A 10,492-nucleotide genomic window follows, 5' to 3' on the forward strand; every position below is an offset into this window, starting at 1 on the left:
ACTGCATTCTCCATCAAAGCAAGAAACTGAAGAACATTGACTGAACATTACCTAAGTCACTGAGATAAATATGATGAGGACAAGAGTCTGAGTATATGAGGAAGTCCTCATATACCATGGTGACGGAATGTGCATTTATCAAATATTGATCTGGGGTACAGCAAAGCTCTGACAATGCCAGAAAAGTTATTACAAGATTTTTTAGAGAATTAGTTTCAGTAAACATACAGAGTCTAACATACAATTTTTGGATTAGATCCAGCTGGCAAACCCCTGATTATTGGTATAGTTTCAATAATACTGTATTGTGAAGTGCTCAGCAGATTAACATCATGTGAAATTTTAAATTGAAAAATCAGGAGTTAGTCAAGATTTCAAAACTCTCCACTTGAATTATAAGGTGGCCTTCAAAAGCCTTTTCAGCAAAGAAAGTCTGAGCATGACAAGAGGCCAGTTAGGGTAAAACGGATGCTTGTTTTATTCTTTCTTTCTGTTTCATTTCCATCAAAACAGGCCAATTAACTATCATTTTCCTCTTTTTGAAAGTTAATCACAGATTTTTAATTGTCTATAGAGTCTCTTAACACTGCTTTCTTTTTAAAAAAATATATTTTATTGATTTCAGAGAGGAAGGGAGAGGGAGAGAGAATAATTGACTGGCTGCTTCCTGCATGCCCCCTACTGGGGATCGAGCCTGCAACCCAAGCAGGTGCCCTGATTGGAATCTAACCCTGATCTGCTGGTTCATAAATCAATGCACAACCACTGAGCCACACCAGCGGGGCAACACTGCTTTATTTTTACACAAACTCCCACCCCTCACCTTTTGATTCCTAAATACATCTTTTTTTGGCATATGAGGTATTTTCTCTGGATTCTGGCAAGTAACTAGTGCAGAATTTCACACAGGAAAACACATCAAACACATTTTATAAATCAGCAAAAAGTACATTGATTCAGAAATACAGAGTCACATATATACAGCACAGCAGCAATCATTTTCCACGATGTAAGTCCCACAGGAAGAAAGGAGACCTGACACCTACTATTTGCACATATTTTTTTTTAAATAATTTGAAAGAATTACAGGTGTTTCCTAGTTAAACTACTAGTATTTCATACAGTGATGTGGACATAATACTCATCACCAAAACAAGTTACATTGTTCTTTAGGGCACAAAAATTTATCTGATAATCAACCCAACTTAAATCTATACCCTCTGCAAATCTGAAATCTTTATGAGGCTACACTTTGGAAATGGAAAAAAGTTAAGATTATAGAATGAAGATTATAGAATAAAGCCAGAAACCTAAGAAACACCCAGAAGAGGCAATTGAGAGAGGGTCAGCCAGCCCCAGGACAGAGGAACAGCTGGCTTCTGGGAACCAGCAAGCCAGGGCTTAGCTTCAAGAAAAACAAGAGTGAAGAGGGGAGTAGGCAAGGCACAACGCCCTCTGGAAAAGGTGCATGACCCTATCATAAGAAGTCCCACTTTGTGAGTGACACATTAGAAAATAAGATGTGTTTTGCAGAGACTATTATGTAACATTGTCCTAGACTTCACTTTTGTTTACACTTCAGGTATGAACTCAAGAAAGCACAAGCAGCCACACAGAAACATTTTCTTTAAGGCTCATTTTTAATGCTTAAAAAGTGCTCTAATTCTCATCCGTTTCACTTACTTAAATCTCACCAAGGGGAGCACCACAGCAACTGACAATGCTTCACAGCTTCTCACAGGGCTTCATTTTACAGGTAATCCAATATTTCTTTAACTTTCTACTTAGATTTGCATTTAAAAGATAGAGTTCTACTTTTTCTAGACTATTAGAGAGGAATTGTTTCACAAATATTGAGCAGTTTGATTCTAGACATTCTCTAGCACATGATGTCCTTTGCATGTTTATCCCTTTAAACTCAACTCCTCAACTTGCTCCAAACACACACACACACACACACACACACACACACACACACAAATTGCCTTTGTTGTAAGTCAGTCATCACTCAGGACTGGTCCGCATGCTTTCCACTACAACTATCTGTTCCCACCTGTGCCTTCCCAGAATGTCAACTTAGTTCAATGACTGCATATCCTCCGAAGTCAGACAGTGACAGACTCACCTTTCACAGCACAGAAGTTCCACCCTATATCAATACAAAGCTCTTCTCTACCAAGAACGTGTCAATTCACAGGATCCATGCTACCTATCCCTGTCCCACTTGGTAGCACTACAAACCCTAACCAACTAAGAAATGCCAGAAGAAGCTGCAAACCAGTCCTAAAAACCAGTATGGTACCCTCTTGGGCAACAAAAAAACAGCATAAGGCACATATCCCTGGGTACCAGATGAGGGCATCCAAAGCAGGAATTAGTCCTTAGCTATCCTTCACTATTAGAACCAATACCTACCTCCACCCATGTAACAGGATCCATTTAAGGTAAAAAATGATGGCAATCCCTGTGGCCTAACAGCTATTGTCTACTTTTCCCAGGCACCTATACCAAACTTTCCAATTCCCCATTTGTTCCACCCATGAGAACTTGCTTTCCTCCTTAAAATTTAGATCTGATCAACCTGAGATTACCAACCCAAACAAACTCATCACTGCCAACAAGTGGCCTCCTGATGACACCATGGCCAGGCCTGAACCTTGGTGCCCATGGAAGTATAGGCAGAACTGCAGCTGTGTAGGCATCTTTTTTTTTTAAAGTAAAACCATTTGTATTAAGAATTTCTAGAACTTTTTTTTTTTATTATGCTATCTTGTGACCATGAAAGAGGTCTTTTATTGAAAATATCATCAATCTACTTCATCTTATAAATAGAATACTTAAATAATAGGAATAAGCCCTAGTTACATCAGTGGTTCAGTTTTACTCCAGGGTAATCAATTAAAGTCATTTGTTTAAAACCATAGGAATTTCTTAAAGTAGCTCATACCATAAAAGAAATTCAGATCTTTAACTTATGGTTTCTGAGTCTAAATCTATTTGTCCTTTCAATAACTATAAGAAATTTATAAAATTTGGGTTTTACCCTCTTAAAAATTTTACTGAACTATTAAGTGAAAAGTTACTAAGAAAATAAAGAAAAATTATTAATTTACACATATATTTAATAATTCATTGCAAAAGACAATTTTAATCTAGATGGTCTACCTAAGTTATTTGACTTGCATATGAAGGACTAAATTGAAAATATGTAGGTTAAGGTAATTATCTATTTTTAGACAAACATGGATTGAAAATAAAATGTAAACAGTAAACAGAAATCTGGGATGGCTTTATTAATAGCAAACAAAAGAAACCTCATGACAAGAAAATATTACCAAGAGATATAGAGAAACATTTTATAATGATAAAAAGGTCAATTATTCAGGAAGATTAAAAAATCCTTAATGTATATGCACATAATAGCAATTATAGAATTTCTAAAAATATGAAACAAAAATTGAGAGTACTGTGGACAAAAAGGGGCCGCATGCTAACCTGACTAGCTCAGGGAAGGCCTGCGTGGTGACTTTGTAAACTCAGAGACCTAAAGTAACCACAAAGGATGGTCTGAAATTAAAATTTTTAAAACTGAAAAGCAGTTTATGGTGGGTAGTCATGTCCTAGGCCAGTATCTTGTCTGACAAACGTCAATCTTTACCTTAACTGAGCCTGTCTATTGACTTTTTGCATCTATGATAACATATCCTTGGGATGTCAAAGTAATTTTCCTTTTTCCGAACCCCTCAAAGCACAGGCACCGCTCTGTGCAGACCACAAACCCCCTAATTGTTATTGAGTTCATTGTTGACTGTTAACTATCCTATACCCACCTATGTAAAAGAAGTGTGTGTCTATCATTTTACTTTTTATCCAGTCCCAGAGGTTCCCCCTTTGCTTTCTCCTGCCTCCCTAATCTATGACCAATGGATTTCATATAACCCATTTACATCTCTTATTATAATGCATAAAACAAGGTGCCATTCTCTGGAGCATTATCTCAATTGAAATTCTGCTTTCGGGCATTTGTTGACAGCTTGGCTCAAATAAACTCACAAAAATTCTGCACAGATTTGAATGTTTCTTATGTTGACAGAACTTAAGGAAGAGGTGGGCAAACCCACAATCATATGTGAAGATTTTAACACACTTCTTTCAATAAATGATAGAATAACTAGACCTGGAATAATAATGATCCTATATAATAAAGAGGTAATATGCAAATTAACCCTCATGCCCTCACAAGGTGGTTACCTACGACCAGGCCGGCAGGGGGGTTAGTGAGGGATGACCAAACTGAACAAGCAGGCTGTGTGGGGCGACCAGGCTGGCAGGGGGAGAAGTTGGGGGTGACCAGGCCAGCAGGGAGGGCAGTTGGGGGCAACCAAGCCAGCAGGGGGGCAGTTGGGGGCGACAAGGCTGGCAGCAGGGGGGCAGTTAGGGGCGACCAGGCCAGCAGGGGGGGGGGGAAGTTAGGGGTAATCAGTCAGATAGGCAGGTGAGCGATTAGGAGCCATCGGTATAGGATCGTGAGAGGGATGTCTGATCCCCGGGAATTGGCCTAAACCGGCAGTCAGACATCTCCTGAGGGGTCCCGGATTGGAGAGGGTACAGGCTGGGCTGAGGGGACCCCTCCCCCCATGCACAAATTTCGTGCACCAGGCCTCTAATGATAATATAACAGATTTGAAAAGTACTACCAATCATCTTGAACTGATTGATATTTATAGAACATTACACCTTATAGACAGAAGATGCACACATATTCACATAGGACATTCAAAAAGACAGATCATAAGCTGAGACACTAAGTTCTCTAACCACAATAAAAACAATTAGAAATATCTAGAAAAATCCCTCAAATATTTGGAAAATAACACATTTCTAAACAAAATAGGGGACAAAAAAAGTATAAATGTAATTAGAGTATCTTTTAAATGGAATGATACTAAAATCACACTATATCAAAATTTGAAGGAGAAAGCCAAAAGAGCTTGTAAAGGAAAAATTATAGCTTCAAATGCTTATTTTTATAAAAGAAAGGTTTAAGGTCAATGATCCACATTTCCACCTCAGAAAATTAGAAAAAAAAACAGCAAATTAAAACCAGAGGAAGTACAAGGAGATGTCATAGAGATATAATTAGAATGTAATTCAATAAGAAAGAAACAATGAAGAAAATTTAAAAGGCAAAACTTTTTCAAAGATTAATAAAATTGATAAATACCTAGAAGAACTTATCAAAAATAAAATAAAATAAAGAGAAATAACACCGATCATACCAAGATCAGGAATAACAAGAAAGATTTCACTATATATCTTCCAGCTATTAAAAAAGTAATAAGGCAAAATGAAGATCTATGCTAATAAATTTGAGAATTAATGCTGAAATATGTTTTTTGAGAAAATATACTAACAATTCATAAAAAAGACAAATATTTCTGAGAACCTCTATATCTATTAAATAAATTGTATGTATATTAAAAACCACAATCATACATAAATTCCATTTCCATGTGGTTTCACTATTGGATTCTAGTAAACAATAAAAAAAGAAATTGTACCAAGTTTATACAACTTGGTAACATAACAACTTATTTTATAATTTGATATGTATATTGGCATAAGCCTGATACAAAAATTTACAAAGTATTGCAAGGAAAAAAATAAAACCACTATAAACCAATATGTATAATAAACAGATTAAAATTCATTTACATAATACTAGTAAATCATACCTGCCATTTATAAAATTCATCACCATCATCATCTAGCAGAATTTTACCAAGAATGAAAGATTGGTTTAACACTCTAAAGTCAATCATTGTAGCCCGGGTAGAGTGGCTCAGTGACTGAGCATCAACCTATGAACCATGAGGTTATAGTTCGATTCCCAGCCAGGGCACATGCTTGGGTTGCAGGCTCAATCCCGAAGTGGGCATGCAGGAGGCAACCAATCAGTGATTCTCTCTTATCATTGATGTTTCTGTCTCTCTCTCCCCCTCCCTTCCTCTCTAAAATCAATAATTAAAAAAAATTCTTTTAAAAAGTCAATCACTGTAATTGAACATAGTAACAGAATAAATTATGTAAAAATCAATGTATGATCATCTTAACAGTTTCCCAAGAAACTTTATCCCTAAGACTGAAAGCACAACAAGGACAGCCACTCTTCTTATTCCTATTAAATACTTTAACAGAGGTAACAGACCGTGAAATACAGAAAGAAATGAAAAGATAGATTGGAAAGAAAAGAAAAATTCTACTTTTATATACAGCATGAATGCCTATAGAAAACTTAAAGGAATCTTAAAACCCACAACTACTAAAATTTATGAGTGAATTTAGCTAAGGCTCATGAAACAAGTTCAATATGTAAAAACTGATTATGTCTACATAAAATCCATTTAAGTTAAAATTTTTAAAAAGCAAAATAATTAGAAATAAATTTTACAGTAGATGTGAAGGACTTGGACCTAGAAAACTGTAAAACATTGTTCAATAAATTAAAGACCTAAATAAATTAGAGAGATATACTGTGTTCAGGGTTTGGGAGACTTAAGATCTTGATTCCCCTCAAATTGAACTATATACACAATCCTAATCAAAATTCCAATCAATTTCATTTTTAGACGTTGATAAATTCTAAATTTTATACCAAAGTTGTAAAAAACCTGAAAACAAAACAAAACTGGAAAAATCACACTGCTTAACTGCAACACACAATACAGACAAACCAAGCAATCAAGACAATGTGGTATTAAAATACAGAGCAATGAAACAAAACAGCAAGTTTAGAATAAATTCCACATTTTTAAAGTCAACTCATTTTCAACAAGGGCATCACGGAAATTGGGAAAGTAAAGTCTTTTCAACAAATAGTGCTAAAACAATTAGTTAAATATATGAGAAAAAATGAACTCTGTCATCTATTCTAATCTTGCCCAAAAATTACATTTAGCTGACTCACAGATCTAAAACCTAAATGTAAAAACAGGATGAAATAAGGTACAAGAAAGATTATTCATCAAAGTAAAAAAAAGCAATAATCATTAGAGAAAAACCGATAAATTAGACCATGAAAGTCCAGTCTGCTAAATGATGTCATCAAAACACTAATAAAAAGGAAAACAATGAACTGGAAGGAAATGTTCACTCTCTGTATCTGACAAAGGACTTGGATACAACTATGTAAAGAACTTCTACAAATCATTTAAAACAGGGGTCCTCAAACTTTTTAAACAGGGGGCCAGTTCACTGTCCCTCAGACCGTTGGAGGGCCAGACTACAGTTTAAAAAAAAACTATCAACAAATTCCTATGCACACTGCACATATCTTATTTTGAAGTAAAAAAACAAAACGGGAACAAATACAATATTTGTATTTGCATGTGGCCCGCGGGCCGTAGTTTGAGGACCCCTGATTTAAAAAAAGGCAACCCAACTTAAAAATGCTCAAAACACATATATATTTATATGTGTGTATGTGTGTGTGTGTGTGTATATATATAAAGAAGTGATATGCAGATGAGGTCGGGACTCCATAATAGTCACAACCAGCTCAGGGGCAGGGGCCAGGTGTGGCACCGAGCCTGAGAGAACAACACGTAGGCACGGCCTGGAGCCTGAGAGATCAACACAGAAGGGTGCCTGCTCTGAGCCTCCATAGCGCGCCTGGGGGCAGGCCCACAGCAAACACACACACACAAGGGGCACCTTCTCCGAGCCTCCTACACGACTGGGGGCAGGCCCCCAATGGAGACACACACACACACACACAGCGCATTCTCCGAGCCTCTGTGGCCAGACTACGGCTTAGGCCCGCTCCCCAGCGGGCCTAAGCCATCAGTAGGACATCCCCTGAGGGCTCCTGGACTGTGAGAGGGAGCAGGCTGGGCTGAAGAACCATCACCACCACACACTCCCAGTGCACAAATTTCGTGCACCGGGCCTCTAGTATGTCATAAAAGAAGCTATAAAAAGCCAGTAACTATACAGGGGTGGGCAAAAATAGGTTTATAACTGTGAGTATCCACATTCTTATATTATTATTTATTAACTAGAGGCCCGGTGCATGAAAATTCATGCACTAGAGGGGTTCCCTCAGTCCGGCCTGCCCCCTCTCACAGTCCGGGAGCCCTCAGGGGCGGGAGGCGACCCGGCGATCAGGGGATGGTGACGCCCCATCACACCTCTGCTGCTGCCACTGCCAGCAGTGCAAGCCTCGGCCGGTCCTGGTTACCTGCGACTTGGGCCAGACCTGGGCAGCTGGGGGACTGAGGGGACTGGGAGACGCCGAAGGCAGGCGCGCGGGGCGGGCCCAGCCTTGCCGTGCGCCTGCCACCCCAACGGGGCTGAGGGGACTGGGTGTTGCCATCTTGTGGCTGTGGGCACCACCATCTTTGAGAGCGGGGCAGTCAATTAGCATATTCCTTCCTTATTGGCTGTGGGCGCCGCCATCTTTGTGGGTGGGGTCATCAATTAGCATATTCCCTCTTTATTAGATAGGATTATTGTCTTTATTATTATAATTAACCTAATTTGCCCGCCCCTGTTTAAAAAGGTATTCAACATTATTAGTTACTAGAGGCCCAGTGCATGCATTCATGCATGGGTGGCATCCCTCTTGGTGGCCTGCAGGGATCAGGCCGAAACCCGCAGTTCAACACTGCCTGCAGCTCCTACCTGCCGCTCCTGCTTATCCCGGCCCCACTGTGCCGGATGTGGGCTTGCACCCAATCAGTCCCGATTGGGAGAGGCTTGCGGTGCCTGCTGCAGCAGCGCTTGCCAGCCATGAGCCCTGCCTCTGGCACCCTCCCAAGAGGAGTGGCCTGCGGGATTGGGCTGAAACTGGCTCTCCGACATCCCCCAAGGGGTCCCAGATTGCGAGAGGGTGCAGGCCAGGCTGAGGGACCCCACTGGTGCACGATCGGGCCGGGGAGGGACCGCGAGAGGGCTCCAGGGCGTGTCTGGCCTATCTCGCTCAGTCACAATCAGCAGACCCCAGCAGCAAGCTAACCTACTGGTTGGAGCATCTGCCCCCTGGTGGTCAGTGCACATCATGGAAACTGGTAGACCGGTCAACTGTCTACCCCCTGGTGGTCAGTGCACATCATAGCGACTGGTCAACCAGTTGACTGTCTGCCCCTGGCATCAGTGCACGTCATAGCAAGCAGTTGAGCAGCCTTAGCATATCATTAGCATATTACGCTTTGATTGGTTGTTCGGTTGTTCTGCGGTTTTGTCTATTTGCATATTACCCTTTTATTATATTATTAGTTATTAGAGAAACACATTAAAATCTCAGTGGTACACCACTTCACACCCACAGAAAGAGCTAAAATTAAGAAATACGTGAATGCAAATGGGACTCTCTCACATCGGTGGTGGAACTGTAAAATGACAACCATTTTTGGAAAAGGTTTCACAGTTTCTTATATTTGAACAAATATAGCCTAGGAAATCCACTCATTTATTTACCCAAGAAATATAAAAATATATGTCACAAAAAGGCTTCTGGTGGCTGTTCTCCTTCCAATAAGGCTGAAAAAGCAGACCATAACGTCCCATTTCCACAAAAACTGGCAGCAGCGCATTACCACGTGCTTTAACCAGCTGGCACTCAGGATCCGAAGATGCAAGGCCCAGCAAGCCAAATTCAAAGCACGTGGCACTGCCCTGCACCATGTATTGGGACCCATCCAGCCCCATAGTGAGATGTCCCGAGAAGAGGTACCACACCAAAGTGCAACCCAGCAGGGGCTTCAGCTTGAAGGAGTTAAGGAGCTGACATCCACAAAAAGATGGCTGGGACCACTGGGATCTTGATGCATTGGAGGAGGCGGAAAAGTCCAAGAAGTCCCTGTAGGCAACATGCAATGGCTGAAGGAGTACCTCTACAAGCTCATACTCTTCCCCAGGAAGCCTTGGCCTCCAAGAAGGGAGACAGTTCTGAAGAACTCAGGTTGGCCACCCAGCTGACAGGACCAGTCATGCCCATACCGAACGTCAAGAAGGAGAAAGCCAGGATCATCACAGAGGAGAAGAACTTCAGCCTTTTGCCAATCTTCACATGGCCCGTGCCACTGCTGCGCTCTTTGACATCCAGGCAAAACAAAAAACACACCAAAGAAGCTGCAGAACAGGATGTTGAAAAGAAAAAATATAGGGCTGTTGCCAACTTGTGATAAAAAAAAAGACTTGTATAAGAATTTTCAGAGCAACTTTATTCAAAATGACCCTAAACTAGAAATAACCCATGTGTTTTTCAATAACAGGATGAATAAAAAATTTCAGTATATCTATACAATGACATACTACTCAACAAAAAGGAATGAACTACTAACACATTCAACACCATGAATGAATCCCAAAACATTATATCGAGTGAATAATACACAAAAGTGTACATACTCCAAGTTTCCATTTAAATGATATTGTAGAACAAACTAATCACTGGTTAGAATAATTTTCATCTAGGAGATGGGGAGGGGGA

General features: G+C 40.0%; 1 pseudogene; it reads left to right on the plus strand.

Annotated features, from left to right (window-relative positions):
- Nucleotides 1–2,084: 2,084 nt before the first annotated feature.
- LOC102432730 lies at nucleotides 2,085–10,184 on the plus strand (annotated as a pseudogene).
- Nucleotides 10,185–10,492: the final 308 nt, after the last annotated feature.

This window comes from Myotis lucifugus, unplaced genomic scaffold, assembly GCF_000147115.1.
Source record: "Myotis lucifugus unplaced genomic scaffold, Myoluc2.0 scaffold_71, whole genome shotgun sequence".
NCBI classification, from domain to species: domain Eukaryota; kingdom Metazoa; phylum Chordata; class Mammalia; order Chiroptera; family Vespertilionidae; genus Myotis; species Myotis lucifugus.